The 24771-nt window shown below is 37.4% G+C and overlaps 1 long non-coding RNA gene and 1 pseudogene across 1 annotated transcript; one reads left to right on the forward strand and one right to left on the reverse strand.

Moving 5' to 3' along the window:
• Positions 1-999: 999 nt before the first annotated feature.
• Positions 1000-4316, reverse strand: LOC122447262 (annotated as a pseudogene).
• Positions 4317-5399: 1083 nt separating this feature from the next.
• LOC122447043 lies at positions 5400-24474 on the forward strand. Its single transcript, XR_006271112.1, has 3 exons — positions 5400-5593; positions 10368-10372; positions 24462-24474. It is a non-coding gene; the product is annotated as an uncharacterized LOC122447043 (long non-coding RNA).
• The last annotated feature ends 297 nt before the right edge of the window (positions 24475-24771 follow it).

A 24771-nucleotide genomic window follows, 5' to 3' on the forward strand; every position in this document is an offset into this window, starting at 1 on the left:
AACCAAGTATTATTCTCATTACTAAAACTTGCTGTTAAGCTTCTGGTATATACTGATACCCCTATTCCATCAATTGTGTTTCTCCCCACCTTGGTTCTTCACAAACAGAAAATCGTTGCAAAGTAGGGGCAAGTATTTGCAAAAACAAACAAAAATCCCCAGCTTATTATAAGCATGAATGTGTGGTGGAATTTCCTCCCAAGCAATGGGCTTTCAAATTGTTAAGAATCACAAGAACTGAGTGTGTCAAGATATTTTGCCTAAGTTCAAGAAGAGATGCCATTTATTTATATCCAACAGAGGACTGATAATTAAACTTAGTGTTCCATTTGAGGGTAGGTTGGGGGGAATTCAGCCATTTGAAAATGACCATCTTAAAAGAAATGACCACCAAAAATAAGTTCACTAAATTTATTTTAAAAATCATAAAATGTTTCTTATAAAAGAGCATTACATTCTGCACACTGCTCTGAATAGAAACCAGAAACATATGGACTACTGTTACTTTTCCTCCCTGTCCCACCACCCCAAATGTTACAGTGACCACAAAGCAAAATGTTCACAATAATTACATGGGCAGGGATGGGGACCTCTTTAAACCACCTACAATGAACAAAAACTAAAATTCACGCACTCTGCTGCTGTTTCAAAATTTCAATGTTAGTTTTTGGACACCCTCCCCCACCCCCAACCCTGTTTGTAAAGAACTAAAGCATTACATCTGGTGAATAGCAAAGATTTTACTACATCCCAAATGCAGAACACCTATGAAGCAGAGGAATGTTGGCTTTTTAAACAGAAGCAGATTAAAAAAAAAAAAAAAGATGCAGGACTCCTTCAGATCTTCACTGCTGCTGCTGCTGCTAAGTCGCTTCAGTCTGTCTGACTCTGTGCGACCCCATAGAGGGCAGCCCACCAGGCTCCTCTGTCCGCAGGATTCTCTAGGCAAGCGTACTGGAGTGGGTTGCCATTTCCCTCTCCATCAGTTCTTCACTAGTCTTAGAAAAACTTTCCAGAATACTGCTTCACACTGATCTGCAGCAAATACTCTGCGTTCTGTATCTGGTCCTGTGTTCCTGTAATGGTAATGATCTGATCTTTGGATCCTCTAAAGGCTCGTCAATTTTGATCGCAGCTTTTGACTCATGACGGATTTGTTTACTCCGCTTACCACCTTTGCCAATAAGATCCAGCCAAATCTTTGGGAATAGTTACTTGTGGAGTAATAATAGGTCACCAAGATCACCATATGAGGCACGACCCCCTTCATAGGAATAATCATATCCAGAGCCACCCTGTGGTTCAGAAGCTATTTACCACTCTGATGGGCTCCATGTATCTATTTCAGAGTCCCAGGTTTTATCAGTACTGAAACCAATCATTCCATGGTAATGGTCTTCAGGTCTTCCTCTTCTGTAATAGGCCATTAGATCTCCTCCTTTAGGTGGTGGTGGTGGTGGTGGTGGAAGAGGAAAATTCCGAGCTCTACTACCACCCCGGCCACCTCCTCCAGGAGGGGGTGGAGGAGGTCCTTGATGAGGTCTCATATCATCATAATCTCCTCTGGAAGGAGGCATGGGACCCCCACTCAGACCAGGTGGCAGTCCATCAAAGCCACCTCTTCCCTGAATGAGAACTCCCACAGGACATCCATGGCGGTCATCAAACATCATTGTAAAATCAGCATAGTCATAGGTTTCATCATAAAAATTGGGATGGTGAGACTGAGTGTGTCCTTTGATGGGAAACTCAGATACAAGATCAAGGATGATCTTTATGCACTCTCCAAACCTATCAGGTTTTCCTCCGATAAGAATGACTCTGTCAGTAGATTGAGGACAATATTCCTGAAAAAGCTTGATTGTTGTCTGAGTGCTCTCTCGAAGTTCTTTGATTTTAGCACCTTTGACTCCAATAATTCCTCCTGTGGGGCTCTAATGAATCAACAGTCTCATCGCACAGTCAGAGTCACTTCCTTTATAGTGTTGGCAATTTAAGTATTCCACAACATCAGATTCGAGCGGGAGCTGGCTGGTTGCAGTGGGTGATGACAACTGCAGGCTGTCTTCCAAGGTAGGGATGATTTTCTTCAGAATTTCTCCAGTCATTTCAATATCAGCACTAATACTCAATATGCACTGGGGGTCACTGCCATCTGGGACTGAAACACTGGCATTGTAGTCTGTATGGAGAGCCTTAATATTCTTGCCTCCTTTTCCTATCACTGATGCAGCATTCTTGCTCTGAAGCAGAATGCATAATTCAACCATCTCATCAGTGTTTCTAGATCTTTTAATAGCTTGTTCCTCTTCCATATGTTCAGCAAGGCATTTACCAAATTCAACACTGGTTTTGGTAAAGGTTTCCTCTGTTCATTTTCCATTCTCTTGTATTCAAGGGACACACCAATCAGTTATTAAATATATCTTTCCAGAGAAGAACTGTTCTGGGCGGGACCAATTGATACCCTAGTGCTATAGTATCCCTGCAAGGTTACTGTCCCTATGCCACAGTGCTTCTTCAGCCAGTCACAGCGAGACAGAGAACATAGTTTCTAGTTTTTATTTACTTTATATAGTTCAGATAACTCTCTGATAAACCTAGACAGTGTATTAAAAAGCAGAGATATCACTTTGTCAACAAAGGTCTATATAGTCAAAGCTGTTTTTTTTTTTTTTCCTAGTAGTCATGTATGGATGTGAGAGTTGAACCATAAAGAAAGCTGAGTGCCTAAGAACTTATGCTTTCAAATTGTGATTCTGGAGAAGACTCTTGAGAGTCCCTTGGACAGCAAGGAGATCAAAACAATCAATCCTAAAGGAAATCAGTCCTTAATATTCATTAGAAGGACTGATGCTGAAGCTGAAATTCCAATAATTTGGGGACCTGATAGGAAGAGCTGACTCATTGTAAAAGACCCTGATGCTGGGGAAAATTGGGGAAAATTGAGGGCAAGACGAGAAGGAAGCAACAGAGGACAAGATGGTTGGGTGGCATCACTGATTCAATAGACATGAAAATTTGAGCAAACTCAGGGAGATAGTGAAGGACAGGGAAGCCTGGAGTGCTGCAGTTCATGGGGTCACAGACAGTCAGACCAAAGTTAGCAACTTTGCAACAGTAAATGCTCTTATTGACATCTGTAAGACACATTGAGGGGCTTTGCAGGTGGCACTAGTGGTAAAGAACCCACCTATCAATGCTGGAGACATAAGAGACATAGGTTTGATCCCTGGGTTGGGAAGATTCCCTGGAGAAGGAAATGGCAACCCACCTCAGTATACTTGCCTGGAGAATCCCATGGACAAAGAGCCTGGTGGGCTACAGTCCATGGAGTAGCAAAGTCAGGCATGACTGAGCGACTAACATTGACACTGTCAAGACCAATTGAGGGGTAGCAAAGACCACAAAGGAAGCTTTGCAAATGAGTTTTTCTTACTCTTAAACAATAGAAGGATTTTTTGTTTGTCTGTCTGTTTGTTTTGTTTTGTTTTTGAAATGCAGCTGTTTATAATGTGAGCACTCTAGATTCACTAATTAGTTTCTCCAGTTTTAAAGGATTCATCATTTAGTTATCAATAAAACATACATCAATGGTGATTTAAACAATTAAGACACAAAAGATTGCTCCATAAGAGAGTCGGGGAGGATGTAACCTAAATCCAGGGAATTTACTCTCAAAAATAGTATGGCAAAAGCCAAGTTTTCAAAAACATAAACAAACAAAACACACAAATATAAAATGTCCTGGGAAGATCAGTTAGAACATTTTCATCTCAGAGACACCAAGAAATGGAAGTTTCCCCCTAGAAGGCCTTTGTTTAAGGCTTTATTGGCTTTTAGTCTTAATTGCACAGGCAACAAAAGAGTCCACTTAAGTTTTAGGGTGAGAGTTCCTTTAATTTCCAATTGAGTAAATAGTTGTAAGTTTCGTATGTACATTTACTTAGCTGGGGTATTGCCAATTTCTTGTTCCTTTTTCTTTTATTTAGACACCTTGATTTCCCCTCTGAAATCAGTTTGTGGAGATAAAATTGCTAGTGACAACAGTGTGGTGGGCCATTGTCTGCTGCTTGAGAGCATAACTTCTCTGGTTTTGCCCCAGAGTTGTTTTAGCCCTGTTACATGCCTTGGGTCTCCCAGTAGAGTATAAGACCTCCATGGTCAATCCTTATGTGCATTTCTGGTTGAGTAGTTTGTTAATTATATCAGTGAGCTTCCCTATAGGAACAAGCCAAGCCATGTGAGGGCTTGTCTCTACCAAGTTTCTCAGCCACCTGAGACAGCCATTGCCAGTCAGGAGGAGGGAATCCCATCTTCAGAGATCAGAAAGTCTCATAAGATTTCAGTTTTATTTTAACAAACTCTGTTAAGTTAGCCAACTCAAGGAAAAATGGCAGGCAAGTCTTTCCCCAAATAACTCGGTCCCAACTTGCTCAGTGTTTAACTGGGCAAGTCTTCCCAGTTTCTAAACTAAGGCTAACCACTAAGTATCCAAACTGAATCTTCCCAGTGCCTTAACCCTGAGGAACATCTGGTCAGCTCCTAAACTGAGCAGAAATTCCCAGTCCTTCAACTGAGGATATCCCACCCACTGTCTATACTGAGAAATCCAGATACCATTTCTCAAAAACAAGTGTCTAGGATAACTGATTCCCCCACTGAATAAAACTCAGGATCATCAGCCAATATAGGAAATCCAAGAACTAGGAGAGACTCACTCAAATCCTTCTGGATTCCCTAAGGTGATGTATGGGCACAAGAGGCCTCTGCTGGTACCAAGGCTCTGGATCTTCAGAGAGTTCAGAGAGAGGGGAGGCGTCTACTCTGTGTCCCTTCATGGTCACCAAAAATGTTGACTTAAAAACAGAAAGTTATGTTTTTATTTGGTGGGAATTTTTATGACTTTAAGTCCAAGAGATAGCATTTCAAATAACCCTGAGATAACTTCTCCAAGGAGGCATGGGGAAGAGTCAGATTATATAGAGGATTGCAACCACAGTAGTCCAAACATCAAAAGATTATTGTTAATTAATAAAACCTCTGTGCAGGACAAGAAGCAATAGTTAGAAACAGATGTGGAACAAGGCTATATATTATAACCATGCTTATTTAACTTATATGCAGAGTATATCATGTGAAATGTCAAGTTGGATGACTCACAAACTGGAATCAACATTGCTGGGAGAAATATCAACAACCTCAGATATGCAGATGACACCACTAGTGGCAGAAAGTGAAGAGAAACTAAAGAGACTCCTGATGAAGGTTAAAGAGGAGAGTGAAAAGTCTGGCTTAAAATGCAACTTTCAAAATATGAAGATCATGACATCTGGTCCCATCACTTCATGGCAAAGATTTTGGGAAAAGTGACATATTTTATTTTCTTGGGCTCCAAAATCAATATGTTTGGTAACTGCAGCCACAAAATTTAAAGACACTTGTTCCTTGGAAAAAAATGTAGGACAAAACTAGACAGTGTATTAAAAAGCAGAGACATCACTTTGCAAACAAAATTCCACCTAGCCAAAGCTACGATTTTTCATTAGTCATGTGTGGATGTGAGAGTTGAACCATAAAGAAGGCTGAGTGAGTGAATGAGTGAAAGTCACTCAGTCATGTCCGACTCTTTGTGACCCCATGGACTATGCACGGAATTCTCCAGGCCAGAAAACTGGAATGGGTAGCCTTTTCCTTCTCCAGGGGATCTTCCTAACCCAGGATCAAACCCAGGCCTCCTGCATTGCAGGCAGATTATTCATCAGCTGAGCCACAAGGGAAGAAACCTGAGCACCTAAGAATTGATGCTTTAGAATAGTGGTGCTGGAGAAGCCTCTTGAGAGTCCCTTGAACAGCAAGGAGTTCAAACAATCAATCCTAAAGGAAATCAACCCTGAATATTCATTTCAAGGACGGATGCTGAAGCTGAAACTGAAGCTCCAATTCTTTGGCCACCTCATGCAAAGAGACCTGACTAATTGGAAAAGACCCTGATTCTGGAAAAGACTGAAAGCAGGAGGAGAAGGGAGTGACAGAGGAGCAGACTGTTGGATGACATCACTGACTCAGTGGACATGAGTTTGAGCAAGCTCCAGAATTGATGAGGGACAGAGAAGCCTGGTGTGTAACAGTCCATGGGATAGCAAAGAGTCAGGCACAACTTAGTGACTGAAACACATCAACAGCAACAAAAGGAAAACCATATATCTCAAGTTAAAGAATTTAGCACTTTCTATGTATGGCAAGATGCAAGAGTCTAAGTTCAGTGTAATCATTCCTTTCTTACGTATCTCAAGCTATCCTGCATTTTTCACATCCTCCCAAGCTAAATAGGGAGTGGCTGCAGCTAAATGGTTTCTGGATAGCAGATATTATTCTCCCAACTGGGCATACTCTGGACTCAGAAATTCACATTTTGAGACATAGGATCACTGATGGCTGTGACATACTTGTTTACTGGCATGACAGGAAGTACTCCATTTCTCAATGGTTTCAATTACTGTGAAATATTAATGTCAATATAGTGGCTTTCCTGACAGCTCAGTTGGTAAATAATCCACCTGCAGTGCAGGAGACCTCACATCGATTGCTGGGTTGGGAAGATCCACTGGAGAAGGGATAGGCTACCCACTCAAGTATTCTTGGCCTTCCTTTGTGGCTCAGCTGGTAAAGAATCTGCCTGTAGTATGGGAGACCTGGGTTCGATCCCTGGGTTGGGAAGATCCCCTGGAGAAGGGAAAGGCTACCCATTCCAATATTCTGGCCTAGAGAACTCCATGGGCTGTATAGTCCATGGGGTTGCAAAGAGTCAGACACTTCACTTCATGTGTATTTTCGTATAATTCTCACACCATATATATATAATATTATTGCATGATTCAAACAATATATATACATACCTATATATACACACAATCTCTATAATGATATATATAACAACCCCAGTCTTACACCTATGTGTTCCTGATTCCCACTTGTTCTCTATAATCAAAGATATTTCCAAAATCAAAATTTTGATCTCTGTTCATTCTTATTTTTTCTTTTTTTAAAAATTTATTTATTTATTTCCATTTATTTTTATTAGTTGGAGGCTAATTACCCTACAATATTGTAGTGGCTTCTGCCATACATTGACAAGAATCAGCCATGGATTCACATGTGTTCCCCATCCCGAACCCCCCTCCCACCCCCCTCCCCATCCCATCCCCCTGGGTCATCCCAGTGCACCAGTCCCGAGCACTTGTCTCATGCATCCAACCTGGACTGGTGATCTGTTTCACACTTGATAGTATAAGACTTCCAAATCCCTGTTAATCCTGGTTAAGGCAAAATATATAGTATGTCTTATATTCAAATGAACTTCCTGGGATCTCCATTTAATTTGTTTTACACACACACATATACACACACATATATAAACATGTATATATATATAATTTCAGTTTCTAGAAAAGGCATTATTTGGTTTTCTGTGTCCCTTTACTACTCTTTCATTTTGCTGGAAATACCTATCTGTTTCCATTCAGGTTTTACATATTAGTCTAATATCCCTTGCCATTGTTGGTCCTACATTGGTAAGTAAAGCAAATATCATTCTTGTCCTCATAGAATTTCTATTCTCACAATTAAGTAAGACTTAGGGGTAATAAACAAACAGACAAAATCATTCTTTTTAAATAGGAGATATTCAAAAATAATATTGAGTTAAGTGCAAAATAAGGTGATAGTAGTTGAGGAATAACTTCTGGTAGAGATAACCTAAATTATGACCTGAAGGAATGAAAGGATAGAGAAAATCATACATAAAGTATCTGAAATGGGAAAGAACATAGCATATACTAGAGTCAATCAGAGAACTACTGATTCTAGAAAATAGTGAGTCATGGAGAGAGTAAAGTGACAGTAGAGAAGCAAAAGTAGGCCAGACAAGAATCAGTCCCATTGTCTATTTTAGTCTAAGTCAATGAGAGATATTGGACCGATAAGTGGCATGACCTCATGTTTTGGTGTTTTGAAGAGAGTAGTTTGGAGAAGAGCAAGAATGGCAGAGGAGTCAAATGTGGGTAGAAGAGTCATACTTGATAGAAAAAAAAAAAAAAATATATATATATATATAAAGTGCTTGTTTCAGCTAGTTTAAGACCTGAATTTTGTGTTCATGTAGTTAATGCTGATCTAGCCATCTCTTTATGTGATTTGATTTTTTTGTCCTAAGAAAATTTAGCTGTCCAAGTTTTGAGTTTCAGCAATCATTAAAAAAAAAATAGGCACTGTAAAAGATAGACAAAAATGCTTGATAAAGAAAGATATTTGAGTTTGAGTGTTGGAATATTTTCAATCACACATAAATTAAGATGTAGAAGTGTAAGGAACTAACTATATTTGAAGTACACTTATGAAAATGATCATGGAACATAGAATCTATGCTATAGAAGGTTAAGCTAATGGAATTGATATACTGGGTGAATGAAATGACGGGTTTGATGGATTAGATATTGATAAATTCAAAGTTTTGTAGCACTGAAAATCCAAAGCACATGAACTTGAGTACTGAGTGATGGTTCTCAAAGAGTGTGTGTGCTTGGTCTTAGTTGCTCAGTCATATCCAACTCTTCATAGCACAGTGAACTGCAGCCTTCCAGGCTCCTCTGATCATGTGAAATACTTCAATTCTACAACTCTAGGTGGTATTGTTATTAGTGATCATGGGCTCTGTGGTTTGTAACTGAGGGTGAGTAGTTGAGATTGTATATAGGAAAAACTGGAAATGGAAAATATAAACTCTTGGATGAATCCTCCACATTGAAGTTGAAGACATTGATGTCACAGGAATAGTGGAAGAGAAGAATAATGAATAAAGTATTCTTAAATCTCCCATGTAAAGATTACAAAGGGATCAGTAGATCCGTGAATTCCTGCATTGGAGAGAGGAAGAGAAAACAGATCTTTACATAAAGGATAACATGTTAAGCACACAGTTTTACAGGATGGAGTTAGAGAAATGGTTTGGGTATCATAACTGATATCAAGGAGAACAGATATCTCAATTGTTGGCTATGATATATTTAAGACAAAAAAGACTCCATGGAAAGAGTTGCAAGGAATTCTTATCATTTTTTCTAATTACTCTGCATTTTATTTAGAGTTATAAAATCTATCAAAATGTTTCAGTTTGCAAATTGTTATTTGAATAAAGAGCATATTTTATACATTTTACCAAGATTCTTGGTCAACTTGTTTTATTTTCTATCTACAATTTTAAAACTTAGAGAAAACTTCGTTTTCAGTCATATTTTTAATAGAGGATAAAAAGCTGAGTTGCACTGTGTATTTTTTCACTAATGTTAGTTCGTTCCTCTCTTAATTCACAATTCTCAATAAAATGACCTTCTTTTCATTGTTTTATTGTATTGTGTTTTGCTTCAGATAATCTATTATTAAAGCATATCTTATTAAGCATAATTCTCTGTAACCTGGGTTGCCTTTCATGTGAAAAGGTTCATTCATCTTACAAGAAATGATTTTGTACTTATTGCATGTAAAGCATTATATTACATTCAACCAGCTGAGGAAAAGACAAAAGCACTGCTCTGTGGTGAGAGAGCCTACAATGTAACTTGCCTCATCTTTAAACCTTCTTTCTTTGAAAGAACTTAAGTGCTTTATTCCAGTTTTCATAATTAGAGTTAGAATATCATGATTAGACTTTTGACTGACAAAGAAGGTCCCAGAGACATTATTGATAATAAAATAGTTCTTATCAGGTGCTAGGGACTAGGCTAAATATTTTTCATTTGTTATGACAAAAGCATCATACTCATAACAGCAGTATGAGTGTGGTGCTACTAGTCAAATCATCATTTTAGCTACAAAATTACTAATGATTATTTATAATGATGTAATATGTCCAAAATAAAGTCAGTAAGTAACTCAGGTCACAAAAACAACATAAGTCTGTTAAAAAACTCCTTATATCTAACAATTTTTCTCAATAACTACTTCCAGTTATTTCTACTTTCTTGTATTCACTTGGTAGACATCATCTCTATTTGTTGTGCTTTAATATTTGGTCCATTTTAATATACATGTGTAAGATAGTTTTAAAAATACATGTCATTTTCATATATATTTTTTTCAAAATTAAGTATGACAATGATAATATACATTCAATCAATTGATAAAATTAGGAGCCAAATGATAAAAAGTCAAATAGAACATCAAGGTGTTAAAAATGAGCTTTGTGAGATATTTCTTTCTTCTCTTTCTCTCTCACTTATTTCATTTTTTGCCTCGGATACTTGATCTCGACTAGCTTAGCATTCATTTGCCTGCAAAATATCTAATTAAAACTCGTGTTAATCACTAAGTGTATGTGTGTGTGTGCTCAGTTGTGTCCAACTCTTTGAGACCCAGTGTACTGTAACCTGCCAGGCTCCTCTGTCCATGGAATTTTCCAGGCAAGAATACTGAAGTAGGTTGTCATTTCCTACTCCAAGGTATCTTCCTGATCTAGAGATCAAACCCTCATCTCTTGTGTCTCCTGCGTTGACAGGCAGATTCTGTACTACAGTGTCACACAGGAAGCCCATTAATCACTATATTACTACTTAATTAAATGCCAAGATAATTGTGACAACTAAGTTTCATAAACTCTATACTGAATGAGTAGTTTGCTAATGGTAGTAATGCTATTGTGTTTAGTGGTAGTAGAAGTAGTAGTGTGTGTATGCACTGGGCGGCAGTGTGGGGTTAGTGTAGTTACACTCTCCCTTTGTCCTCCATTTCTGTTCTTCCGTTTCTAGTTGCTGTTGTTACTAGCACACCAAGTTAAATTCTTTTGAGTAGGAGATTTTTGTAGAAGTGTTCCCTTGGGATTTGAAACCTGATTTTTAAAAGAAAAGGAATAGTTTGCAAAAGAAAGAAACAGGTATAACATGGATATATAATAATATTATATTATATAATATATTATATATATATATATATATTTTATATAATTTATTTAGAGGCACAAATATTCACCATTCAAATCTATATTTCTATTTACCATAGCATGGTTCCATATATCACCTTATTGTGTGGGTGATTATACGGAGAATGGTGGTAGTTCCGACTCTTGCAACCCCAAGCACTATAACCTGCCAGGCTCCTCTGTCCATGGGATTCTCCAGATAAGAACACTGGAGTGGGTTGTCATTTCCTTCTCCAGGGGGTCTTCCTGACCCAGGAATCGAAGCAAGGTCTCCTACATTGCAGCCGGATTCTTCCAGACTGAGCCACGAGTGAAGGAGAATAAAAACATGTTATTCACAAATAGCATATTTCCCCCCATGCTTTTGTCAATGACATTTCCACAAGTTTGGATGATGTTTTGATAAAGTAAATATATATATATATTTTATTTAGAGGCACAAATAGTTTAAAAAGCAATTTCTCCAACAGTTGTAGAGGACTGAGGTCCCCTTTAAAAATAAAGAATAGCAATGCCCTTTGAAAAGTATGAAGTCAACTTTGCTACGTCTATAATTTTTTCTTTGATTCTACTAAAACATGCTGTATTTCTTGGGAAATTTATTTGCTTTTCCTCTGAAATTCCATTTCACCTTTTAATTATATGGTAAATTTTGAACTAGATATTTAATGTAGCAACTAAATAGCAACTCTGGCTGACAAAAGAATAGATGAAAACCAGAGTTATCCAACATGTGCAGCATAAATAATTCATTTTTAGAACTCAAAGAAGCAAGGAAAGTTACTAGTAAGTGTTTTGTACTGATTATCAGAAGAACTGATGATTGGAAAAAGCTTTCTTAAATGTAGGACACTACAACCTAAATATTGCCATGGAGACAGTGGCTGGCATAGCAAAAGAATAATTGCAAAGAAAAATATGCCAGAGTTTATGGGGGGGAAAGATGGAAGGACAATTATATGAAATAAAGTAATTGGAAAAAATGTGTGATTTTCGCTTAAAGAAAGGTGAGGAATAATAGCAAAGCTAGAGTGGTAACATATTTGTAGTATCATGGTTAAACAAAGTTAGCATGGAAAGAAATGCTAGAGATATGAGAAAAGTTAAGGTGATAAATGAATGATGTAATGTTAATACATTCAAAGTTATGAGTGATAAAACGCTGAAGGACTATATCGAAAATAATATGCACTATGTTTTAAAAACTGTTGACCAGTATATTGTAAAATAAAGATTGCAGGAGCTCTAAAGGACTTATGAAGTTTGTTAAAATTCTTCAAACATGTGAATTCTAATTTGCTCTTGAAGTTGTCTGGTAAATATTAACTCCTTATACTTTGTTATCTTTATATTGTTGTTTTTCTAAGTGATCACACCTCAATTAAGATTGAAATGTTAACTTTTAAAAGAATTTATGACTTAAAATGCATTTCTTACTGAAAAACCATGCCATTTATGATGAAGTCAATTCATTAGAAGTCATTTGGTCAAGGAAAGTTTGCTTGGCTCTTTAAGAAACACAGTCCATGGTGTCTCACGGAGTTGGACATTACTGATCAACTAACACTTTCACTTTAAGAAACATGGGCCAAATCTCTTCATTTTCTCAACTTCATGAATATTTCTAACAGCATGTGAAAATATAGAAGAGAGTCATTATTCTTTAAAACTTACTTTGCTGTGTTTGATAGGCTTGACATTTTTTTCAATACTCAAAAATATATGGGGATAGAAAAGCATTCGTTTTTTTCTGAAAGAGTTGAAAATTGTATCAGAATGTAATTTACTCTACTCTAAAGAAGCCTACAATTACTTAATGTTGGCTACCAGAAGTCATGACCAAGTTAACAGAAAGTAGAAGAAGAAGAAGAAGAAAACAAAAAAGCTTTCTTTCTAAATGTATCCTGAAATCTCAGGGTTTTTTTTTTTTTTAATCTGCAGTATATATTTACTTTATCAAAACATCATCCAAACTTGTGGAAATGTCATTGACAAAAGCATGGGGGGAAATATTATGCTATTTGTGAATAACATGTTTTTATTCTCCTTCACTCGTGGCTCAGTCTGGAAGAATCCGGCTGCAATGTAGGAGACCTTGCTTCGATTCCTGGGTCAGGAAGACCCCCTGGAGAAGGAAATGACAACCCACTCCAGTGTTCTTATCTGGAGAATCCCATGGACAGAGGAGCCTGGCAGGTTATAGTGCTTGGGGTTGCAAGAGTCGGAACTACCACCATTCTCCGTATAATCACCCACACAATAAGGTGATATATGGAACCATGCTATGGTAAACAGAAATATAGATTTGAATGGTGAAGTTCCATGGCACTCCCCAGCTACAAAGTGGCCATCTGGTGAATTCCATATGTGATTATGTATATCCTTGGATTATCCTTAAAGTGAGAGCCAAATATCCATTTAAAGGATGTATAAATTAAACTATTAAAACATTTTATTACAATGTTTTATGAGTTATAATCCTATAAACTACAATGCTTAACAGTCATGTTCTTATTTATAATTATTCCCTTACTCCCAAATATGTAAAAATGTCTTGCCTTTTATATCACTTGAAAATATCCCCTTTTGTCTTTCTATTTAATTAATAATGTCAAAGAGAAAAAAAAAATAGTAGCTTACTTTTAACCAGTAATTATTTATTCTTTGAAGTAATATTTATTCCTGCAAAGATCACTGCTTTGCTACACGATTTTGTTGTGGGAAAAGAAGGCACATGAGGAAAAAATTGAGTGACTTTTTCTTTACAAGCTCAGTCAAGTTTTTGATTAAAAAAAGCAAAACAGAACATAATCTAAGCCCCATGACTTTCTATGTAAACAGTAAATATGTATTGAAGTCCAACTAAAACCTTTCTAAGAAAGATTAAGTATATTAAATTATCAAGATGACATTGCATCCATAGTCACTGTCATCTTTATTTCAGAATAAAAATAAACTATATTTATGCTATATTCTCCCAAATATTTCTTAAGAACATCTGCTTATATCAAGACTGTTTGTTTTGGTTCTCGCTATCTTATACATTAATTTTCCACAAAATATATTTTTAAAGTCAAATGAAATTTTAAAATTATCTCAATGGAAAAGATGTATATATATAGGTATAGTTGAGGATCAACACATTGCAGATTTCAGTCTCATTAAAATCCTCTGATGCTCTTTTAGAGCTGTTAGTGTGGTTTCTATATACGAAATTGCTGGTAACGAATTTATGTTATAGGATGAAAGATTCCCAGGTTGTAAGTTAGCATTTTGCAGCTTCACTCAGGTTCCTCCCACCCCTCTTAATAAACCATCTGAGTATCTCATAATTATACCACTAGCAGTGGCATCCTTTCAATTTTGATTACTCATGGTTTTGAAATATGTTTAAAATGAAACTGAAGAATATAGCACACAACTAAATAGAAAACATAGAGAGTAAAAAAAAAAAAGACTAACTGAAACATAAACCTACAATTTAAGCTTGAAATAGCAACAATGATTAAAAGTAAATGGAAGACTATAACTAGAAGCATTTATCAACTTATTTTGATTGTACAATGATAAATGATTTTATAAATGACTGGAGTCATTGTTGTTTTTAAGCTGTCATGTAGCTCTTTAATAAGAATCTGAGAAATGTATGGGATACCTTATGACAAATGTCACTGAAATAATGCATATGTATTAAGCACCTACTCTGTTGCCCTCACTATTTAATTTTATGATATAAAATCTCCCTATTAGAATGAAGACATAACATGGCTGAGGTATAGCTCACACTTTTTTCTCTGGGTCACAAACCCATCCAGTATACATTGCCCTAGTCCCCAGTGGTTTAAAAATAATGCAAATACTTGGGAATTGCCAGAATTCCCACATTGATTACTTGGCCTATGGAGTAAGAATCCCTATGATAGAGAAGGCAACATGGAAGCCTATGATACTTCTTTCACCCTGGCCCAGGATATTGAATTAAAAACACTATACTGGGATGAATGACAATGCACCCATAAGATGCAGGGTACATGTTTCCCATCATGACCACATTTAATCACTGTCTTTACCCTCAGAAAAGCAAGATGGATGCTGGAAGGTAACAGTGGACTTCTGGACACTCAACCAATTAGTAACCCTAATTGCAATTATAAATATATTACTTTATTAGAATAGGATAATGTGGCCTCAGGTACAGATAAAAGACATTTTATCAAACAAATATGCTTTGTAATATTCCATAAGGGAGAAGAAAACTGAGTTTTGATTAACAAAAGACAGCCTGTAGTATGCATTGATAGTCTTCTCTAAGGGTTATGTTATTTCTCATCTTATGTAAATTATCACCCAAAGGGATGTGAACTATCTGTATATTCTGATGGCACCATGTTAATTGACAATGAGCAAATGTAACAAGTAATCTTAGAAGTCTTGTTGAAGAATGTATACTTTCAGTTCAGTTCAGTTCAGTCGCTCACTTGTGTCCGACTCTTTGCAACCCCAAAGATCACAGCACTCCAGGCCTCCCTGTCCATCACCAACTCCTGGAGTTTACTCAGACTCATGTCCATTGAGTCGGTGATGCCATCCAGCCATCTCATCCTCTGTCGTCCCCTTCTCCTCCTGCCCCCAATCCCTCCCAGCATCAGAGTCTTTTCCAGTGAGTCAGCTCTTCACTGTGAGGTGGTCAGAGTATTGGAGTTTCAGCTTCAGCATCAGTCCTTCCAATGAACACCCAGGACTGATCTCTTTTAGGGTGAACTGGTTGGATCTCTTTGCAGTCCAAGGGACTCTCAAGCATCTTCTCCAACACCATAGTTCAAAAGCATCGATTTTTTGGCTCTCAGCTTTCTTCACAGTCCAACTCTCACATCCATACATGACCACTGGAAAAACCATAGCCTTGACTAGACAGACCTTTGTTGGCTATCTAGGTTGGTCATAACTTTCCTCCCAAAGAGTAAGCGTCTTTTAATTTCATGGCTGCAATAACCATCTGCAGTGATTTTGGAACCCGAAAAATAAAATCTGAATCTGTTTCCACTGTTTATCCATCTATTTGCCATGAAGTAATGGGACCAGATGCCATGATCTTAGTTTTCATAATGTTGAGCTTTAAGCCAACTTTTTCACTCTCCTCTTTCACTTTCATCAAGAGGCTTTTTAGTTCCTCTTCACTTTCTGCCATAAGGGTGGTGTCATCTGCATATCTGAAGTTATTGATATTTCTCCCAGCAATCTTGATTCCAGCTTGTGTTTCTTCCAGCCCAGCGTTTCTCATGATGTACTCTGCATATAAGTTAAACGAGCAGGATGACAATATATAGCCTTTACAGGGTGGAAAATGAAAATATGAAAGATCAAAAGTAATATTTAAAGGTTAGTAATTTAGGTCATGCTAGGCATTCACTGTTAGTAAAATTGTAGAACTAGGAATATTCTACATTGTTAGTGAGATTGTGAGTTGGTACAACCACCCTAAAGAATAGCTAAAGTTTCTTATAAACATACTTTCTGCTTGACCTTGATATTCCACTCCTGGGTATTTACTGTAGAGAAATGGAAAATTCACACAAAAACCTGAAAACAAGTATTTACAGCAGTTCTATTTATGAGTGAAAGAAAGTGAAAGTGAAGTTATTCAGTCGTGTCCGACTCTTTGCGACCCTGTGGACTGGAGCCTACCAAGCCCCTCCATCCTTGGAATTCTTCAGGCAAGAATACTGGACTGGGTTGCCATTTCCTTCTCCAACTGTACCAAATTCACTGGAAATTGCCCCCAAATTCTTCAATTGATGAATGAATAAACAAACTAACATATCCATACAGTGAAACTTTTCTTGGCAATTAAATGGAATGAACTATTTAAAACTGGGACAGTTTGGATAAATCTCAAAGACATTATCCTGATTTGAAGAAGTCAATCTCAAAGGTTACATGCTGTATAATTCCATTTATTTGACATTCTCAAAAGGACAAAATCATGGTGCTGAAAAGCATATGGTGCTATATATTATGGATCAGGGGAAACTTTAGTAAAGGAATTTTGGGTAAGTGATGAAACTGTTCTGTAAACTGACTTTGATGTTTACCACACAAATATTAGGGCTTCCCTGGTGGTTCAGCTGGTAAAGAATCCACCTGCAATGCAGGAGACCCGGGTTTAACCTCTGGCCTGGGTTGGGAAGAGCCCCTGGTGAAGAGAAGGGCTAATCTCTCCAGTATTCTGGCTTGGAGAATTCCATGGACTGAATAATCCATGAGGTCACAAAGAGTCAGATATGACTGAGTGACTTTCACTTTTCACTTTCACACAAATATTAAAGTTCATAGACCAAAATAAGTGGAAGAAGTTGAAACTCCAACACTTTGGCCACCTCATGTGAAGAGTTGACTCATTGGAAAAGACCCTGATGCTGGGAGGGATTGGGGGCAGGAGGAGAAGGGAACGACAGAGGATGAGATGGCTGGATGGCATCACCGACTCGATGGGCATGAGTTTTAGTAGACTCCGGGGGTTTGTGATGGACAGGGAGGCCTGGCGTGCTGCGATTCATGGGGTCGCAAAGAGTCAGACACGACTGAGTGACTGAACTGAACTGAATCATCAAAAATGTTTTTTAGTTAAAAAGAAAATTATAAATTGTATCTCTCCCTCCAACTGGTAAGAATTTAGCTCAAGCCTGAACATCCTGTTTCACTTCTGGAGGAAGCATGCTCCACATAAGAACATGCTCCACAACTGACCTGGCCTACCACAAAGTGATGAGCAAAGCTGCCAACTTTGAATTTTGCTTATTACAGGAAAGAGCACTGAAGCAAGCCTTTTTTATGATATAAGCAACTTCTCTACTTGGGGCTATATTACCTGACACACTTTCAGGTACTAGAAGATAAGCTTCTATTGTATATAGTTAGATAATTTGTAGAATTTATGGCAAGGTCTTAGAGGAAGGAGTGTCTGGAGACCCTTCCTCCAGCGGGGCTTGGTTCTTGGTAAGGAGACCAAGAAGAATCTAAGGTCTTCTGCATTGCAAGAAAGTTCATTAACAATAAGGAGAGAAAGAACAATAAGGATCAAAGAGTTGGACACAACAGAGCACTTACAAAGAATGAACAAAGAGAATACCTCAAGAGAGAGGCAGGCTGTGCCAAGGGACAAAAATGGCCCTGAAGGGCTGGGGTACAGTGTTTTTAAGGAAGGATTATTTGCATAATCCAAAGGGGTAATTGACTGACAGGTTTGATTGACAGCTATAGGTTATATATCAGGATTCTCTATCACACACTTCTTCCCATAATTCTGACTATTATAATTAGATCTATGTATTCATGGGATATTTATGAGAAGTTAATGAGTACAATGGTCACCAAAATTAACTTTAATACAGTATAGTGTGAGGTGTGTGCATATGTTAAAGTAGAGAAAATCCCTCCAGTTGGCGAGTAGGGATTTTATTATGGCCCTTTGACTATTTTGGGGAGCTAGTGGTAAAGGGCCCCCCAGCAGATCCAGGAGACGTAAGAGACAGGGGTTGGATCCTTGGGTCAGGAAGATCCACAGAAGGGCATGTTAACCCACTCCCACATTTTTGTCTGGAGAATTCACGGCCAGAGGAGCCTGGTGGGCTACAGTCAGTAGGGTTGTAAAGAGTCAGACATGACTGAAGCAACTTAGCATGCACTAGTATTCTTGGAGTCCCAATGGACATATTAGAGGCAGGGCTTGTAAATTTCTTGGTGGGATTAGGCAGCTATTGGATGGTTAGCTGAAAGGGCCACCTTTCCTGGCTCTCAGCCAATTTCCTGCCTATCAGTTCCAACAGAAATATCATAGTGCAAAATCCCAGGTTATGGAGCAAGGACATGCCATCTGAGGTGGATAATTAAGTACCTTTAGAAAACATTAGTTGTCCTAGTACTAGATTTTGGCAGACATAGTGAACCCCATGGGGGTACATGAAGTATTCACACGTTCAAAACTTGTCTTGTTGAATTGGGATGTTTTAGACCCTAGAGTTATGAAGTTGAACTAGCCCAGCAACAATCTATAGGAAAATAGAAGTACTCTATCAGGATCAGGTATGAGCAGCGAACATCATGCATAAGCTACATGGGCAAATAGCCCAGACATTTAGGCCACTCACTACAATCTGAATTATATCAGCACTTCTTCAAAAGATTTATGAATGAATCAGCTTGTGTGCATGCACACATGTGTGTGTGTGTGTGAGAGAGAGAAATGTATGTGTACATTAGTTTTGGTATTAGAATAATGCTAGCCTCATAGTATGAGTTAGAAAGTACTTCTATTTTCTGGAAGTGTTCCTAAAGAAGTGTCATGTTTTCTTTCTGTACTGTTTGGTAGAATCTACTAGTAAAATGATCTTGGATTCAGATTTTCTCTTTATAAATATTTTTAACCACAAATTTATTTATTTATTTTTAATAAATATAGATTAACTATTCTTGAGTTAGTTTTGGTAGTTTGTAACTTTTAAGGAATTGGTCCAATTGTTTTATGTTGTAGAATTTAATAATATAAAGTTGTTCATAATACTTCCTTATATTAATTTCAGTATCTGTGAGATCATTAGTGATGTGATATCTTCTGCTTCATTTCTAATATTGACAATTTTGGTCTAAATTTTTCCTTGGTTAACTTACCAAGAGATTTATAATAATCTGTAGTTTTATATTACAAAGTTTCATGGGACATTTTGGGCAATAACATTAATTTTTAATTATAATGTGGCCTTCAAAGATCTGCTATTTCCTTCAGAGTGGTAAAAAGTGAGCTGATAAAATAATAGTCTTTTTATTTTTTTTCCCTCTATGGAGTATTATACATGGGAGATGTCCCAGTTTACTGAGTTTTGTGATTTGGATGTCATTCTTACCATACAGGCAAAACAAATGCTTATTTTCCCTTAAAGTTTATGGTAAATGCATGGAAATATCTCAAAATAAGTGACTTTTTGATAAATCTTGACTTACTGACTGATAGTGGTAAAGGGATTTTTGTGGCTTTGGATATGAAGCATAATGTCAGTTGTCTGATATGTTCAGATTAGATTTCTATAATATCTTATTTTTTCCTGTGAAATGTGGTTTCTATATCAATATCATGAATTTATCCTTCATCTTAATTCTTGAATACTTGTGCTCTGTAGATGTGTGTCTTCTTTTTTAACATCAGCCAATTCATGCCCTTATGGGCATGCCCTTTTCAAACCTCTTACTTCCAAATTGCATGCCAATGTAAACCATATCAATCCCCCTCTATCATTCCCTTAGTGACTCTGCTTACATTTTCAGGTCATACTTGTACAAGCATGCTTTAATTATCAATCTAGTTGCCCCTAACACATCTTACAAGGCCTGTTTCTTCTGTGTTTAGTGCAAGGGTTGACTGAGAGCAAAATCAATGGGAAATTGTAAATCGATTCTGTAGTCTTCGTCCTTAGTAAAGTCTGAAAAAATATATTTTTTTTTCCCAGTGACTATTACGGAAATTCTTAAGAAAAAGAAGTCACTGTGACTTTCTCATTAGGTTTGATTTTTTTTTTTAATTTACAAGTAAAATTGCAAGGGGTAAGATCTTCTTTGCTCTGTACCCATCTGTTTCAGTATCTCCTCCCCTCTCTCCCTCTTTCCCCCTCTCCTTTCTCTCTCTCTAATGGATGAAATGAGATATCTATGTTCTTCTTTCAAAAATATGAAAATATATTATTACAATTTTTAGTACACTCTGTTCCTTCTATTTCAAATCATAACTATAATTTCAATAAAACAAGGGAAAATATAATTTGTAATCATTTAAAAAGACAGAAAATGGAAAATCAGTATTTTGTTATGTATGTGATTTATACAAGCAAACATCTAAAATAATTGTTTATAAAATTATACTTGTAGTTGGTATATGTATTAAAATCTAATTTAATAACAAAAAGTAAATGAACTTCTTAGTACTCTCAAAGCTCAAAGTTTTAAAAGTCGCTTATGGCCATTATGGGCGCAAATGGTAAAGAATCTGCCTGCAATGCAGGAGACCTGGATGGAGAAGCAATTGGCTACTCACTCCTGTATTCTTGTGTGGAAAATTCCATGGACACTGGAGCCTGGTGGTCTATTGTCCATGTGGTCACAAAGAGTCAGGCACAACTGAATGACTAACACGTTCACATTTATGACCATTATGAGATCACATATTTAGTTACTCAGCTATTCACATTCAGTGCTTAAGTGGAAAGAAAGCAACAGGTTTTGTTTTGTTTTGTTTTTTATTCTTATGGATAAATCAATATTCCATTTTTCTGGGAAAAAGTTATATGCTTTAAATGTTTCAAATAAGGAAAACAGGTGTTTAAACTGAACATTATATTTTGGCTATTCATAATTTGTGTTTTGATAATGTCCTCTTCACCCTGTTGATGAAGGAAGGATTTCTGCCTTAGGGTTAGGGAATGGCCTAACCCTAACATGACACCCAGCACCACACAGATGAGATAGACAGCCATTCATAGTCACATGTACTCACAATTCTAGGTGGAGGACACTTTATAACATGCAGGGACACATGGGAGTGGCATTCTGGAGCAGACTGAACAAACAGTTACTATGGAAACATTCTTCATAATAACTTAGCAAGAAGTGGGATGATTCCTGGTTCCAGAGGGAAGATGTGGTTTTCTTCTTTGAATAATTCAGTAGACTAGCAGGGAACTGAAGCCTGCTTTTCAGCAATAAGCAGGCGCTAATCATCTCCCAATCAACCCAAGGAAGGTTATTTGGTGGGAGTATCCTTATCCATGAGGTTCAGAGGGAGAGGGAGCTTGCACTTAAGCTACTTGACACTCTCAGGATTTCACATGTCAAGGTTCAGACCTTCCACTACAACTTGCAACATGAATAGTTAGAGAGATGGAGTGATAGATATACTTTTTACTGTAATCATGTAATTAAAAAAAAATCATAGCAGTTGTCTTTTTGATTGGAAATTTAGGAAATAAGTAAGAATATGTTTCTTGCCATCTAGTTTCTCCAACATTGAATTAAAAAATTTAATGTAATTGAAGTATAATTGACTTACAATGTTGTATTAATTTCTACCACCACATCAGATTTTTGTAAAGAATAATTTTGTGTATCTTTTTGAGATTTATAGCATACTCATTCTATTTTTTGTCTATAATTCTATTTAACCTCAGTTGTATATTTAAGTATATGCAAAAGTCACTAATCCTTTTTGAAGTACTGATAAAACATGGTGATGGTGGTATAGTCACTAAGCCATGTTTGACTCTTGAGACCCCATAGACTGTAGCCCGCCAGGTTTCTCCATCCATGGGATTTCCCAGACAAGAATACTAGACACTTGGTGGCCATTTCATTTTCCAGGGTATCTTCCTAATCCAAGGGTTGGCCCTGTATTCCCTATATTGTAGGCAGTCTCCTGCATTATAGGCTGATTCTTTACCACTGAAACACCAAGGATTCCCCATTGGCATATTATACTAGTTCTCATTTTTATTATCATCTTCTTGTCTGGACAATATCATTGAGTAGTGTTGTGCTTGATTTTCTTTTCTTCCAAGAAGATTTCCTCTGTACTGTAATTCCTTGTCTGCTTCAGTTTGTCTTTGTTTGACATCATATTTTAATGTTTATATTTTTCCTGTATACATTATTTTCCAAACTTTTCTTTCTCAATATATTCTGCTGTAGGAGACAGGAAGAATAAAAGAAAAGCAGGCCCTGGCAAGGGCCACAAAAGAAATTTATAATTATTGATAAACTGGATGCTATAAGGCATGAGACTCTTGGAACAAGTCCCGAGGAAACAGTTCATATACTTGAAAACAAGATATGATCCTGGGGTCGGAAAACTGACCCCAGACTGTTTCCCAATTGGCATCTCAGAGTCACATGTTTTATGTATCTGGAGGAAAATCTATAGATAAGAATATTAGTCTTAGTTACGGATTTGTTACTGATTACTGTTTCTTGGTTCAGTCAGTTAGTTCAGTTCAGTTGCTCAGTCATGTCATTGAGACCCCATGGATCACAGCACACCAGGTCTCCCTGTCCATCACCAACTCCTGGAGTTTACTCAGACTCATGTCCATCAAATTGGTGATGCCATCCAGCCATCTCATCCTTGTCGTCCACTTCTCCTCCTGCCCCCAATCCCTCCCAACATCAGGGTCATTTCCAATGAGTCAACTCTTCACATGAGGTGATCGAAGTATTGGAGTTTCAGCTTCAGCATCAGTCCTTCCAATGAACACCCAGGACTGATCTCTTTTAGGATGGACTGGTTGGATCTCCTTGCAGTCCAAGGGACTCTCAAGCATCTTTTCCAACACCACAGGTCAAAAGCATCAATTTTTTGGCATTCAGCTTTCTTCACAGTCCAACTCTCACATCCATACATGACCACTGGGAAAACCATAGCCTTGACTAGATGGACCTTTGTTGGCAATGTAATGTCTTTGTTTTTTAATATGCTGTCTAGGTTGGTCATAATTTTCCTTCCAAGGAGTAAGTGTCTTTTAATTTCATGGCTGCAATCACCAATAGCAGTGATTTGGGAACCTCCGAAAAAATGAATTCTGACACTGTTTCCACTGTTTCCCCATCTATTTGCCATAAACTGATGGGACTGGATGCCATGATCTTAGTTTTCATAATGTTGAGCTTTAAGCCAACTTTTTCACTCTCCTCTTTCACTTTCATCAAGAGGCTTTCTAGTTCCTCTTCACTTTCTGCCATAAGGATGGTGTCATCTGCATATCTGAGGTTATTGATATTTCTCCTGGCAATCTTGATTCCAGCTTGTGCTTCTTCCAGCCCAGCATTTCTTATGATGTACTCTGCATATAAGTTAAACAAGCAGGGTGACAATATACAGCCTTGACATACTCCTTTTCCTATTTGGAACCAGTCTGTTGTTCCATGTCCAGTTCTAACTGTTGCTTCCTGACCTGCATGTAGGTTTCTCAAGAGGCACGTCAGGTGGTTTGGTATGCCCATCTCTTTCAGACTTTTCCACAGTTTATTGTGATCCACACAGTCAAAGGCTTTGGCAAGTCAATAAAGCAGAAATAGATGTTTTTCTGGAACTCTCTTGTTTTTTTGATGATCCAGCGGATGTTGGCAATTTGATTTCTGGTTCCTCTGCCTTTTCTAAAACCAGCTTGAACATCTAGAAGTTCACAGTTCACATATTGATGAAGCCTGGCTTGGAGAATTTTGAGCACTACTTTACTAGCGTGTGAGGTGAGTGCAATTGTGTGATAGTTTGAGCATTCTTTGGCATTTGCTTTCTTTGGCGTTGGAATGAAAACTGACATTTTCCAGTCCTGTGGCCACTGCTGAGTTTTCCAAATTTGCTGGCATATTGAGTGCAGCACTTTCACAGCATCATCTTTCAGGATTTGAAATAGCTCCATTGGAATTCCATCACCTCTACTAGCTTTGTTCGTAGTGATGCTTTCTAAGGCTCACCTGACTTCACATTCCAGGATGTCTGGCTCTAGGTGAGTGATCACACCATTGTGATTATCTGGGTCATGAAGATCTTTTTTGTACAGTTCTTCTGTATATTTTTGCCACCTCTTCTTAATATCTTCTGCTTCTGTTAGGTCCATACCATTTCTGTCCTTTATTAACCCCATCTTTGCATAAAATGTTCCTTTGGTATCTCTAATTTTCTTGAAGACTCTACACATGGACATCACCAGATGGTCAACCCTGAAATCAGGTTGATTATATTCTTTGCAGCCAAAGATGGAAAA

Source organism: Cervus canadensis, chromosome 9, assembly GCF_019320065.1.
Source record: "Cervus canadensis isolate Bull #8, Minnesota chromosome 9, ASM1932006v1, whole genome shotgun sequence".
Lineage (NCBI taxonomy): Eukaryota > Metazoa > Chordata > Mammalia > Artiodactyla > Cervidae > Cervus > Cervus canadensis.